Genomic DNA, 15,541 nt, shown 5'->3' with positions numbered 1-15,541 from the left:
ATAAAGAAATAAATAATAAATAAATAAATAAAAAGAAAAGGCTAAAGGTCAAATGGTGAGGTTCGGGGGATGATGGCGGTGTACACGGCGAAGGGTGACAGTGCGAGGGTGGTAGTTCAGATTAGGGGAAGAATGCGACAGAGAGAAGGAATGAGGCCGACGGTGTTCGAAGAGGACAATTGTGGGGGTCGGAGGACACGTGGAGGAGAAAAGGAGAAAGGAGAGGGGCGGTTTGGCACGACTGTGAGAGGGGTGGATGGATGGTGGTGAAGGGAAGAAAGAGAGAAGGGAAGGGGTTAGGGAGCTGTCGATGGGGGAAAACGACAACTAGAATGGAGGAAGAGAGTTGGAGCAGCAGCTAGGGCTAAGGCTAGAGGAAGAAGACAAAGTAAAAGAAAATGAAAAGGGGATTACGAGTTTAAAATGGGTGACATGGTCGTGTGTGGCTCGTGTTGGACTACACGGCTGTGTCACATGCCCGTGTGAGGCGTTTTCAGCTCGTGTGCTATAAAAATATAGGCCCAGTCTTTAGACTGCCCTGGACAGGCCCGTGTGTCCAATTGTATGGCACACACGACCGTGTCGCCTAGCCGTGTTCAACCTTCTTCGCTTCTTCCACCGTTGTGTGAGCATCCACACACTTGTATGGCTCAATCGTGTCTCACACACTACCGTGTGCTTTGCCTGTATAACTCTTTGACCTGATTTAAAAATAAAAAAATTAGCTCCAGGTTTCACACGGCCTAAGACATGCTTGTGTGGACTATTTTAGACTGTGTAGCAATCAAAGTTTGGAATAAGTTCCAGGATCCACATGGCCAGGTCGCCAGGCTGTGTAACTCACTGTTGAACCCCTTTTAGTGCACACGGCTTGTGACACACTCGTGTGTCCAGGACGTGTGGGTCAATTTTTTTGAAAATTAATTAATTTAAAAATAACATGAAATAAAATTAAGAAAACTAGCAGTGTTAACACTCGGGCTGCCTCTTGAGAAGCGCTTATTTAAAGTTGAAGCTCGACTTACCTTGTGCACACAATTACGAAGGTTCGTGGAGCCGAAGCTCTTCTCTATCATTTCTAAATTCATCACCACTATAAAGTTTGAGTCGATGACTGTTTACCTGAAATCTGCCATATGCTGGATGGGTTACCTCTATCGTGCTATATGGGAAAACAGTTTGTACCATGAATGGGCCTGACCATCTTGATTTCAGCTTTCCAGGAAACAACTTGAGCTCTGAATTGTATAAAAGGACAAGATCTCCAACTGTGAATTGTTTGGACTGCTTCAAACGAACATCGTGGCACCATTTTGTCGCTTCTTTATATAGTCTCAAGTTCTCGTAAGCATTCACTCGCCACTCATCTAACTCGTTCAGCTGCATCAATCTCTTCTCACCTACAAGTTTAAGATCATAGTTTAGGAATTTTATTGTCCAGAATGCTTTATGCTCGAGTTCAAGCGGTAAATGACAACTTTTTCCATATACAAGTTTGTAAGGAGATGTTCCTATGGGTGTTTTATAAGCAATCCTATAAGCACATAAAGCGTCATCTGCTTTTATCGCCCAATTCTTTCTATTTGACTCTACAATTTTTTCTAAGATACGTTCGAGTTCTCGATTCGCAACTTCAACTTCCCTACTAGTTTGAGGGTGATAAGGGGTAGCTGTTCTATGATGCACCCGATACTTCTAAAGAACCTTATCAAATTGAGCATTACAAAAATGCGTACCCCTATCAATAATAATTGCTCTAGGAGTTCCAAATCGAACAAAGTGCTTCTTAAGAAATCGAACTACAACTCTAGCATTGTTGGTAGGTAAAACTTGAGCTTCTACCCATTTTGACATATAATCGACTGCTACTAGGATGTATTTATTACCAAAAGAGCTAGAAAATGGGCCCATAAAATCAATACCCCAGACGTAAAAAATTTCACATAAGAGCATATAAGTTTGAGGCATTTCATCACGTTTAGAAATATTACATGTTCTTCGGCATCTATCACAAGAAGAAACATACCTATTAGCGTCCTTGAACAGTGTGGGCCAATAAAAACCTGATTCAAGTGTTTTATGTGTTGTCCCAGTCCCAGTATAATGTCCTCCTATTGGTCCTAAGTGACAATGTTCTAATATTTTACTTACTTTTGATTTTGTAACACACCTTCGAATTACTTGATCTACACATACACAAAAAAGAAAAAGATCTTTCCAAAAATATTTTTTCACATCGGTAAAGAATCGCTTCTTTTGATGTTGTGTCAACCCTTTTGGTAGGATGTTAGCAGCTAAGTAATTTGCAATATCCGCAAACCAAGGGACTTCAGAATCGGTTATAGCCAAGAGTTGTTCCTCATGAAACAAGTCATTTATCTCATTCTCATTAAGCTCCTAGAGATGTGGATTCTCTAGTCTGAAGAGGTGATCAGCTGCAAGATTTTAGCTCCCGTCTTATCCTGGATTTACAAATCGAACTCCTCCAATAATAAAATCCATCTTATAAGTCGAGATTTTGCATTAGATTTAGTTAGGAGATAACAGAGAGCTGATTGGTGAGTGGAAACAAAAAATTTAGATACTATCAAATATGGTCTAAATTTATCGAATGCTAAAACCATAACTAGCAATTCTTTTTTTGTAGTAGTGTAATTTTCTTGTGCATCTATCAACATCTTGCTAGCATAATAAATTGTCTGAAAATGCTTGTCTCTTCACTGTCCAAGAACTACACCTACTGCAAAATCACTCGCATCACACATTAGTTTAAAAGGTAAATTCCAATCATGTGCAACCACAACCGGGCATTAATTAATTTTTCCTTAAGAGTATTAAATGCTTCTAAGCATTCCTAACTAAAAGTGAAGGGCACATCCTTTTCTAGCAAATTCGTTAAAGACTTAGCTACTTTAGAAAAGTCTTTAATAAACCTTCTATAGAACCCAACATGTCCTAAAAAGCTTCGAATATCCTTAACTGAACTAGGGGGAGGTAATTTTTTTAATGGTTTCAATTTTTTCTCTATCAACCTCAATCCCTTTACTAGAAATTCTACGGCCCAACACAATCCCTTCTCGAACCATGAAGTGACATTTTTCCTAATTAAGCACAAGGTTTGTTTCCTCATATCTCATTAAAACTCGTTTTAAGGTTTTAAGACAAAGAAGGAAAGAATTACCGAATGCCGAGAAGTCGTCCATAAATACCTTCATAATGTCTTCTCCAAGTTCATCAAAGATGGCTAACATGCAATGCTATAAAGTAGCAGGAGCATTACATAATCCAAAAGGCATTCTTCAATAATCAAACGTACCATATGGACATGTAAATGTCATTTTCTCTTGGTCCTCGGGAGCTATCGGGATTTGAAAGCAGCTAGAGAGTCCATCTAAGAAGCAATAATATGTATGCCCAGATAATCTTTCAAACATTTGATCTATGAAAATTGTCTTTTCTCATGGAATTTTTCAATTTCCTATAGTCAATACAAACTCTCCATCCCGTGACTGTTCTCATTGGAACCAACTCGTTCTTCTCGTTAGTTACAACAGTCATGCCTCCCTTCTTAGGAACAACCTGCACATGACTCACCCAAGTACTATCAGAAATAGGATAAATAACTCCAACATCTAGAAGTTTAATTACCTCAGCCTTAATGACTTCCTTCATGTTAATACTAGCTGTCTTTGTGCTTGCAGGCATGGCTTGTATACATCTTCCACTAAAATTTTATGGGTGCAAAAAGGACTGATCCCTCTAATGTTAGAAATATTCCAGGCTATAGGTCTTTTATGTTCCTTCAACACTTTCAATAACTCATCTTTTTCATTTGGCTTTAAATCTGAAGAAATAATCACCAGTAATATAGAATTGTCTCCAAGAAATGCATACTCTAGGTGATTTGGTAATTGCTTCAGTTCCAACTTGGGAGGTTCTTCAATAGAGCGTTTTAATTTCAATTCCTTGCTTACCTTAATGTCCTCATACTTTGTATGTCTTAGTGAAGACTCATTAGAGTCTAAATCGATTTTCGTCTGACTTATTAAAGCATCATCGCCATCCACCTCCACCTTATCTCCTTCAACCAGACATAGTTCCAACGTGTCCTTATGAACGATTTCTTGTAATGAATCTTGAATAACATGATCAATAGAGTCATTAAAATAATAAGAATCATCTTGTTCTCTAGAGAACCACATGGCATCATAGATTTTAAAAATAATATCTTTGTCACCTACCCTAAGCACAAGTTTATCATCACCCACATCAATGATAGCCCTAGAAGTAGCTAAACAATGATGACCTAAAATTAAAGGCACCTCAACATACTCATCCATGTCAAGCACAACAAAAATCAATAGGGAATATGAACTTATCTACTTTTACAAGGTCATATTCAATAATACCCCTAGGGTATTTAACAGATCTATTAGCTAATTGAATATTCATCCTAGTAGGTTTTGGTTCCCCAAGGCCAAGCTGCTTGAACATTTTATAAGGCATCAAATTAATGCTAGTACCCAAAACAGCTAATGCTTTCTTAATGTTTAAACTGCAAATAAAACAGGGAATAATAAAACTTCCTGGATATTTTAGCTTAGTTGGTAGTTTATTTTGGAGAATAGCTGAGCATTCCTTGTTGAGTTCCACCGTGGATAGCTCTTCAAACTTCTTTTTATTTGTTAATAACTCCTTTAAAAATTTTGCATATGTGAGCATCTACGAAATAGCTTCAACAAAAGGTAAGTTAATATGCAACTATTTGAAAAGTTTAAGAAATTTACCAATTTGTGCATCCATACGGTCTTTCTTCAACTTTGTCAGATATGGGATCAGTGGTTTGTATTCTTTAAGTACCGGTGTTTGAATTACTTTAAGATTTACCATCTAGTCATTTTCCTTATTAGGTTCCTATTGCAACTTCTTTTTAGGTTCAGCCAACACTTCCCCATTCCTTAGTGTAACTGCTTTCACATGCTCTTTTGGGTTGGGTTCAGTGTTACTAGGTAAACTACCTTGCTCCCTTTCTGAAACCAATTTAGCAACCTATCCAATTTAATATTTGCGCCCATGAATTAACGCTTGTTGATTTTTCAAAGCTGTCTCGGTGTTTCGAAAATGAGTTTCTAACACCGAAATAAAATTTTCCAACATCTCTTCAAGTTTTAGTTTCTTCTCTTGCCTCCATCCTACGTTATAGTTATTATTATAAGGGTTATTTTGAGGTCTAAAATTATTACCCATATATTTATTTGCTCATTCCCCATGCTAGGATTGAAGGGTAAATATTTTGGATTGTTTATCCCACCTCTATTTGCATCACATTGCATCATCAGATGTACCTGCGTAGAAGCACATAAACCATCAATTTTCTTATTTAAAAGTTGTACCTAATTCGATAACATGGTGATCGCATCTAAGTTAAAAATATCGGTTGCTTTCATTGGCTTCATCCTCATGACTTGCCACTGATAATTATTTAGTGACATCTCTTCTATAAAATCATAAGCTGCTTCAGGTGTCTTATTGTTCGGAGTACTACTGGCTGCTACACTGATTAACTACCTAGTTAAGGGATTCAAATCGTTGTAGAAGGTTTGAACCTGTAGCCATAAAAGTATCCCATGGTGAGGGCACCGTCTTGGCTGTAAAGATTTGATTGAAGGAAGAGATATCATTCCTTAACTTGGTTGTCTTAGCCGGTGGGAAGTACTTTAGTTGGAGTTTCTCGGTCATTTGATCCCATGTAGTGATAAAACCTCCTAGTAAAGAATTCAACCATTGTTTAGCTTTGTTCCTCAATGAGAAGGGAAACAACTGTAAGTAAATGGTGTCGTCAGAAATGCCATTTATCTTGAAAGTATCACAGACTTCTAGAAAATTAGCCAAATGAGTATTTGGATCTTCGTCTTGCAAACCATCGAACTGAACAAATTGTTGTACCATCTGAATAGTGTTTGGCTTCAGTTTCAAATTATTTGCAGCAATAATGGGTCTCACATTACTCGATTCAGCCCCAGTTAGAGTGGGCTTGGCATAATTCTACATAGTACGAGGAGCAGGATTTTGATTTGTAGGATCTACAGCAACCGTAGGAGGTAGTTGATTATTCTGATTATCACCCATGTCCTCAGTAATAACAATAACATCCTCTTGCTCGTCTACTATACTCTTTCGACTCAGCCACGCTTCTCTACGATTTCTACGAGCTATACTTTCAATTTCGCTGTCAAATAGTAATGGTCCCCGTGGGTTTTTTCTAGTCATAAACTAAAGGAACCTGCCAGAAGCAAATAAAAGAAAAATTAGACAACAAAAATTACACTAAAAATAACAATAAAAATATAATAAAAATAAAAATGGCTAAATTATTAAAAACTGAGTGTTCCTAATATTTTATTCCCCAACAACAACGCTAAAAACTTGATGGTCACTAAACTAACTATAATTACGAAAAAGCCAAGTGCACCTATCAAACAATAGTATAGCTATGGTGAGTAGGGAATATCGTATCCACGAGGACTAAAATTACTAGTAATTACTATTTTCTTATTATTTAGCTGATAAAGTGAAATGATTGTTTTTAATCTAAATCTACTAATCTAATTTAACTACGAACGCAATAAAGAATGAAATGGAAAAATAATTGAAGATAACCAATGAGAAAGGTAATACCCAGGAAAGAATCCACCTAGACTTCACCTATTATTATGAATTTGAATTAAACAATTTATTCACTTCTCTCTTAATTTGTAGGAATCCCAAAATTATGTTGATATCTCTTTAGAGAGTAAGAACAACTAACTCTAGGTTAATTAATTGAAATATCTTTCTAATTAAAACCATTATTGTCGCATTAACTCGATCTATGGATTCCCCTATTAAAACAAGAAATAAGCACACATAATTGAGAACAAGAATCAAGTATTTATCGCGTAAATTAGAAATCAAATAATAAGATTCATCACAGGTTTCTTCTTCCTTAGGTATTTAGGGAATTTAGTTCATAATCACGAATGAAAACATCTCAATGTTAGAATAACCGCAAGACATAAAGAAACTCAATAAAAATTCAAAGGAAATTAAATAGAGATCTTCGATTTGGAGGGAGATCCGCATCCGAGTTGATTCTGATGGCATTCTTCGTGTGCTTTCTTCGATCTTCTCTGAGTGCCCCTTAGGCCTTCTTCTAATTGGTATTTATAGACTTTAGAATGCTCAAAAAGCCTAAAAATTGGGTTTTTCTGCGTATTTGGGAAGTAGGGTGCGATATCGACACGAGTTGGCACATGGAAGTGTGTCTAGCCTGTGTGGAAATGCCTTAGCCGTGTAGATCCTTAAAATAGCTCTATTTGTCTGATTTTAACTGGTTTTTTACTCCTTTTTCTCCAAAATACTCCTCTAAGTATAAAAACATTAATTTAAAACATTAAGAACATTAAATTCACTAATTTACAAATTAGTCATCAAAAAACGCATCAAGAATGGGATTAATAATGTGTTAATTTTATGGCTTGCCAAAGCGACCTTTACCTGCAAGGCAGGGGGTCTGCCTCCTTTTTTGAATCACAGATGATAGAACGAAATAGCCAAAGCAAGAGATGGGGACAAATAGGGAGAACGGATATGATTAAGCCCCAAGTTTTTTGTGAACTAGAAATTAAACATTGAAAGATTATTTATAGGCAAAAAAAGTAAAGTGAAGGGGTACATGTGTGTGAGTCACAAAGTTAAAAGATGGTTAAATGATCTATGGCTTTGAGATACTGTAAAAGGTTTCATAGTAATTTTAATCTTTTATGCAATTTGGTCCTCACTCACCATTAAAAACAATCTACACTTAATGGTACAAAATTTTTGGCATAAACTACACCTCAATTACAAATCCTCTTGTTAAAATTTGTTTTTCAATAGTCAAATAGTCGAATGCCTGCATTGGTTTTTGAATACAACTTAGTAATAATCCTTTATGAATTATTTAGTCGCAAAATGCTAGTTTTAATACTTTATAATGAAATTTTTTGATACAAAATATTCACAGTTCTTCATGATCTTAATCCGGGTATAAGGAGACCCAAAATCAAGGCACAATAATTTGAGCTGAAGCCAGTCATGTTTCCGATGCTTTAGTCAATGGGCCAATTTAATAGAATGCCTACTGAAGATTTTCATCTTCACTTAAGACAGTTTACGGAGGTGAAAGATTCTTTCAAGTTAGCAGGAGTACCCGAAGATGTACTACGTTTAAAACTATTCCCATATTCGCTAAGGGACAGAGCTCGAGCCTGGTTGAACTTATTGCCACCAAATTCTATTTCCACATGGTAAAAGTTAGCAGAAAGATTCCTCATGAAGTATTTCTCGCGTAGCAAGAATGCTAAGTTGAAGAATGAGATCACTGCTTTCGAACAAATGGATGATGAGTCATTGTATGAGCAATGGGAAAGGTACAAAGAATTATTACGGAAGTGCCCTCATCACAGAATCACTCATTGTATCCAACTTTAGACATTTTATAACGGTCTCAATGCTCACACAAGGATGGTAGTGGACACTTCTGCTAACGGTGTTCTCCTTTCTAAGTCTTCTAACGAGGCTTATGAAATCATTGAGATAATTGCTAGCAACAATTATCAATGGCCAACCAATCGAGCAATGTCAGGAAGACGAATCGATGGAATACATGTAGTGGATCAACTCACTTCTCTCGTATCTCACTTATCTTCGATTTCCTCAATGCTTAAAAAATTTTCCACTAATGGGTTTAATAGTTTTGCAGCTCAGCCACCCAATCAAATTAAAAATATAGCTTGTATCTATTGTTGGGAAGGACATTTGTTTGAAGAATGTCCATCAAACCTAGAATCCATGTATTACATGAGTAATCAAAACTAGAAATAAGGAAGGTAACGACTATAATCCAATTTCTACAACCCATCTTGGCAAAACCACCTTAATTTCTCTTGGAGTAACCAAGGGGCTAGACCTAGTAACACTTATGCCCAACCTAGATCGACTTAGCCACCTTTTTTACCAACAAGTTCAGAAGCAACCTTAAGCTGAAACTTTCAATGTCTTTGAAAACTTGTTGAAGGCATACATAGCAAAAAATGATTCCTTAATCCAAAACCAAGCAGCCACATTGAAAAACTTGGAAAACCAAATGGGCCAACTTGCCACTAAACTTAAAAATCGTCCACAAGGTGCTTTGCCTATTGATACGGATAACCCAAGAAATCCAGGGAAAGAGCATTGTAAATCATTGACATTGAGGAGCGGAAAGACACAGGATCCCAACACTATCGAAGTTGAAGAAGAGTCAGCTGATGCTCAAGAATTAGTGGAAGTTCAATCGGGTTTTGAAATTCTAGTTTCACCGGAACCAGAATCTACAAAATCTGATAACATAACTTCTGAAGTAGTTAATTCTAATTAACTATTAACTTCAGAACCAGAATTGCCACAGAAGATGAATCAACCAGTTCCAGTAAAGAAGCCTCCACCATCTTACCCTCAAAGACTTCAGAAGCAGAGGCAAGAAGTCTAGTTCATGAAGTTTCTAGATGTACTCAAGCAACTTTATATCAGCATTCGGTTGGTAGAAACAGTTGAACGAATGCCGAATTACATCAAATTCATTAAGGATATCCTGTTTAGGAAATAAAGACTTGGAGAATTTAAGATGGTAGTCTAAACGAAGGAATACATTGCATATCTTCAAGATAAACTACCCCCAAGTTGAAAGATCCTGGATGTTTTACCATACCTTGCAACATTAGAGCAACTTATTGTGGTAAGGCACTATGCAATTTGGGTGCAAGCATCAACTTGATTCCCATGTCCATATTCAGAGAGTTACGGATAGGTGAAGTTATACCTACTACGGTTACACTTCAATTAGTAGATCGATCCTTAGCACATCCAGAAGGAAAATTTGAGGATGTATTGGTATGTGTAGACAAATTTATTTTTACTGTTGACTTTGTTATTCTAGACTTTGAAGTAGATAAAAAAGCGTCAATTATCCTAGGATGGTCTTTCCTAGCAACTGGAAGGACCTTTACCGATGTGCAAAAGGGTGAGCTTACTATGCTTGTTCAGGACGATCAAGTAAGATTTAATGTTTTTAAGTCTATGCGATTTCCTAACACATTTGATGATTGTTCTGTAGTATTCGATTTAGAGGAATTAATCATGGAAAAGGAACTTAACTATGTTGAGGACTCATTGGAGCAAATTTTGACATCAGACCCTCCAAGTGATGAAGAGGGGGATGAATACTTAGCTTTGCTAGAAGCTAATCAAAGGGGATTTAAACTGTAATCCCTCTTTGAGTCTTTAGAGTTAGAGAATAGAGATTATGCCCAACCAAAAGCGTCAATTGAGGAGCCACCTAAACTAGAACTGAAGGTACTTCCCTCACATTTAAAATATGTTTATTTAGGTAACGCTTCTACTTTTCCAGTGATTGTTTCAGCAGAATTGACTGAAGAGCAAGAAGAGAAACTCATCCTAGTGTTGAAACAATTCAAGAAGGCTATTGAATGGACCATAGTCGATATTCGTGGCATTAATCTATCTGTATGCATGTACAAGATCATCCTAGAAGATGGTGAGAAAGGGACGATTGATGGACAACGAAGACTGAACCCTATCATGAAGGACACGATAAAGAAAAAAATCATTAAGTGGTTGAGATGCTGGTATATTTTACCCTATCTCAGACAGTTCGTGGGTAAGTCCGGTCTAGTGCGTGCCAAAGAAATGAGGTATTACAGTCATAGAGGATGAAATCAACCAGCTAATACCAATTAGAACAGTTATGGGATAAAGAATTTTCATAAATTACAGGAAGCTGAACAAGGCGACAAAGAAAGATCATTTTCCTTTACCATTCTTGGACCAGATGCTGGGTAGACTCGAGGGGCGAGACTATTACTATTTTCTCGATGGATACTCGGGGTATAATCAAATTATAGTAGTGCCCGAAGATTAACACAAAACAACATTCACATGCTCGTACGAGACATTTGCATTTAGACGCATGCCATTTGGTTTATGTAATGCACCTGCTATATTTCAAAGATGTATGATGTCTATTTTGACTGACATAGTTGAGAAATACTTGGAAATCTTTATGGATGAGTTTTTAGTGTTTGGAGATGCTTATGATGATTGGCAAGCCAATCTAGCCAAGGTACTAAGGTGATGTGAAGAAACAAACCTCGTACTCAACTGGGAAAAATGTTATTTCCTAGTATGAGAAGGTATTGTTCTAGAGCATTGGATAACGAGAGATGGAATTGAGGTAGATAAAGCAAAGGTAGATGTTATTAAGAACTCCCACCTCCGACATCTGTAAATGGTGTTAGGAGCTTTTTGGGCCACGCCGATTTCTTTCGAAGATTTATCAAGGACTTCTCCAAAATTGCTAAACTCTTATGCAAATTATTGGAGAAGGACACAATGTTCAATTTTGATGAGGAGTGCTTAAGAGCTTTCAATGATTTGAAGAGTCGATTAGTTTTAGCGCCAATCATCGTCACACCGGACTAGGAATTGCCTTTTGAATTGTTGTGTGATGCAAGTGACTTCACGATAGGAGGTGTCATGGGCCCGTGAAGGAACAAAGTTTTTCTTCCCATCTACTATGCAAGTCAGACTCTGACGGGAGCTTAATTGAATGATACGTTTATAGAGAAAGAGTTACTTGCTATTGTGTTTACTTTTAACAAGTTTCAATATTATCTTATAAGAACCAAAATGGCTATCTATATGAATCATTCGACAATTAAGAATTTACTTGCCAAGAAAGACGCAGAGTCGAGAATGATTCGGTAGGTACTTTTACTCCAAGAGTTCGATGTAGAAATTTAAGATCGAAAAGGGGTAGAAAATCATGTAGTAGACCATTTGTCCATATTAGAGCCGCAAGAACGAAATTCTCCACTTATACCCATTCAGGAGACATTCCCAGATGAACACATATTTAAGGTAAATCACGTTCATAATACCCCTTGGTTTGTTAAATTTGCTAACTATTTAGCTTGTGATTTAATGTCGATTGATAAGACGTATCATCAAAAGAAAAAGTTTTTTCACTATGTGAAGTACTATTTCTAGGAAGAGCCATATTTGTTTAAAAAGTGTCCAGATCAAATGACCAGGAGATGCGTGGTAGAAGATGAAGTACATAAGATTCTATATCATTGCCACACAGCTCCGAGTGGGAGGACACTTCGGAGGTACACGTACTGCAACCAAAGTATTGCAAGTCAGATTCTTTTAGCCAATGCTATTCAAAGATGCATATGCCTACGTCAAGAGTTGTGATCGATGCCAGAGGGTTTGGAACCTCAAAATCTATCATTAGTGATGAAGGGTCCCATTTTGTGAACAAATGGTTGAAATGGTTACTCGACAAACATGGAGTGAAGCACAAGGTCACAGCTTACCATCCGCAGATGAATGGGCAATCTGAACTGGCATACAAATAAATACAAGGCATACTCGAGAAGGTAATTTGCTCGAACCAACGAGATTGGTCCAAAAGATTGGATGATGGTTTATGGGCCTACAGGACAGCATACAAGACACCTTTAAAGATGTCACCCTATAGGTTGGTCTTTGGTAAAGCCTGTCATCTGCACTTAGAGTTAGAACACAAAGCTTACTAGGCTCTCCAACAACTCAACTTGGACTTTAAGCTTGGTAAAGAGAAACGGATGCTTCAACTCAATGAGTTAGAATAATTTTGAATGTTCTCATATGATAATGTCAAACTATTCAAGAAAAGACTTAAAAGATGGCATGACAAGTACATTTGAGTTCGAGAATTTAAAGCAGGTCAGCAATTCTTGTTATTCAATTCCAGATTAAGGTTCTTTCCAGGTAAGTTGAAATCACGCTAGTCCTGTCCATTTAGGATTTGCCAAGTTTTCGCATATGGAATTGTCGAGCTTCAAGGTAAGGGAGGTAATTTTCGACTCAATGCTCACCGCTTAAAACATTACTAGGGGGATAAAATTGAGCGGGATCAAATCTCGTTCATTTTATCAGATATTTATAAAATTGAGCGGGATCAAATCTCGTTCATTTTATCAGATATTTAATTCTTCTCATTTTTTATATAAATAATTTAAGGTATATTTTCGGGATTAGTATGTTTAAATAAATTCTATCTATGAGATTGGAACTTAAGTGAGACTTTTTTTGACCCCTCCAACCATTCCTAGGAATTGATTTTAACATAATCCTCTGAGAAATTATTCCCTAAATAACAAAATAAAATTTTAGTTTTTCAAATAAAAGGGTCAATTTTGATCCAAGTTTTGATTGCAACTCAATTTTCAAATTTTCTTTATGTCTAGGTACTTAATTGAACTATTTTCAAAATTTGGTCACTCATTTTGTAAATATTAAAAATTAGATGTCTCTTTTTGTAAATATTTTCAAAGGCATCTAGAATAAATGTTTATAATTTAATTTAATAAATAAGATTATAATAACTAGTATATAATTATATTTATTATAATATATATTAAATATTATCAACTTTGCATAGAATTAGGATTTGTTTAAAATTAATCATATTAGTAGTTTTTTATTTCAATAAATTAATAGCAAATAATAAAGTAATATGCATTATATTGTTTATTAATTGTTATTAACTTTGTGTAGAATTAAAAATTACAATATTTTAATTATTAATTTGTTCTAAGAATTTTAATTGAACTCCTACCCTCTTCACTATAAATTCCAATCACCTTCTACACTTTCTCACATCACCTAAACCAATCTCCATCCTTCCTTCCAACACCCACCGTCAGCACCCTTAGCAACCTTGTCGCCCAACAGCCACCCTTGCATGCACCTCCTGACCTGCCCCATCACGCACGTTGCTAACCAGTTCCAAAACCGCTCATGCCCATGCTTGCTCTAGCCGACAATCACAGATTGGGACTTCTACCGAATAGCCAGAGATTCTATTCTCCAGCAACGAGTTGAAGAGAGCAAGGATCCCAAAGAAGAAAAAGAAGATCCCACAAATATTGAACCAATGCAGTCAGCTGAAATCCCTAATAAGACTGAACCAATGGAACCAGTAACTGAACCCGACATTACAGCCTCAATGTTCAGAACTCAATCTACCTCGCCTAGATCTTCGAGATGAGCTGTCAAAGTTGACGGACATAATGCAACATATGCAATGGTAGCAACAAGCTTACTGAAGATATTCAAAAATACGGGATGACTTGATGAGAAGTGCTCCTAAAAAAAATATACAATGACCCGTTTATTTTTCTGGCTGAGTTTCCATATTTCATATTTGAACCATGGAGTCCACTATCAAATAGGAAGCGAAGCAATTCATGCAAAAACAAAGATGATGAAGCAAAAGATGAGTCGAATTCAGAGGGATCTGTAAATAAATAAAAATTGGGGGATCTTAACTTTATTTTATTTTCGTTCTTAGGTTATTTAATGATTTAGGATTAGGTTCTATTAGGATTTTTTTTATCGCATAGTAAAACGAAAGGTGGAAATCATAAATAAAAATGAACAAGTTGCAAAGTAAAAAGTGTGACAATAAATATATACATGTTTAGGACTGGATATAGCGAGAGCTTGGTACTTAAGCAGTCAAATTGACTCACCTCCTCTTTTCTAGAATCCTACCTGGTGTATAGTGTCTATTCACTTTTAACAATGAGGACATTGTTCATCGTAAGTAGGGGGACCAAGAATTTGAAATTATTTCCTCTCGCAATAAAATTTTATTTTAATTATGATTAGGTTATATCTTGTTCAAAAATTTGAAATTTTGTTAAGTATGTTAAACTTCGGTAAGAATAAAATTATATTATTTCAATAATTGTTATGTTGGCTGAATTATGACATAAATTTAGTCTTAATAAAGCATGCAAATCATACCATAAAATTTTTAGCTCCTTAAGAAAGTTAGGCATGCATGAATGTTTAATTCTCTAGAATTGACTTAATAATTTCTCGAGGCAAAATCCTATGAAGCATGGAGTGTTGAAAATGATTTAGGAAACTTTTTTTTGGACTGTTTGAGCCTTTCAAACCAACCTTGACGAATTTTTATCCCTTGAAACCCAACTTTGAGACTATATGGCCTAATTTTATTTGAACCTTTGCAATATTTAGCCATCACTTCTCTCTTAATCATCTTTAAATTGTCCCAAACACTAGACTCAATACTATTCAAAATATTATTTGAAAATAAGTTTGGGGGAGTTGAAAAGAAGTATCAAATGCTTAAAAAATTGTAGTACATATAGAAAAATGCTAGTGAAAAAAGCAAGAAAAAAAAAGAAGAGCATACATACTTGAAAGAAAATAGATGTACAAAAGAGCATGTGAGAGCAAAATAAGTTGGTATATTGAAGGTAAATATTCCGAAGGTCCGATTGAAGCTAAGTCTAGGGTTTTAAGCCTAAATTTATCTATCTTTTACCTGCCCCAAGCCTAACCACTTTAAAACCTATTTAAAAGACCTATTGATTCAAGTTTC

At 36.0% G+C, this 15,541-nt stretch overlaps 1 non-coding gene across 1 annotated transcript; it reads right to left on the bottom strand.

The window, feature by feature from the left end:
- Positions 1-8,382: 8,382 nt before the first annotated feature.
- LOC121220631 (small nucleolar RNA R71) lies at positions 8,383-8,489 on the bottom strand. The gene has a single exon (XR_005917851.1). It is a non-coding gene; the product is annotated as a small nucleolar RNA R71 (small nucleolar RNA).
- Between the last annotated feature and the right edge of the window lie 7,052 nt (positions 8,490-15,541).

This window comes from Gossypium hirsutum, chromosome D08 (assembly GCF_007990345.1).
Source record: "Gossypium hirsutum isolate 1008001.06 chromosome D08, Gossypium_hirsutum_v2.1, whole genome shotgun sequence".
Classification (NCBI taxonomy): domain Eukaryota; kingdom Viridiplantae; phylum Streptophyta; class Magnoliopsida; order Malvales; family Malvaceae; genus Gossypium; species Gossypium hirsutum.
This window is presented reverse-complemented; position numbering and strand designations above follow the sequence as displayed.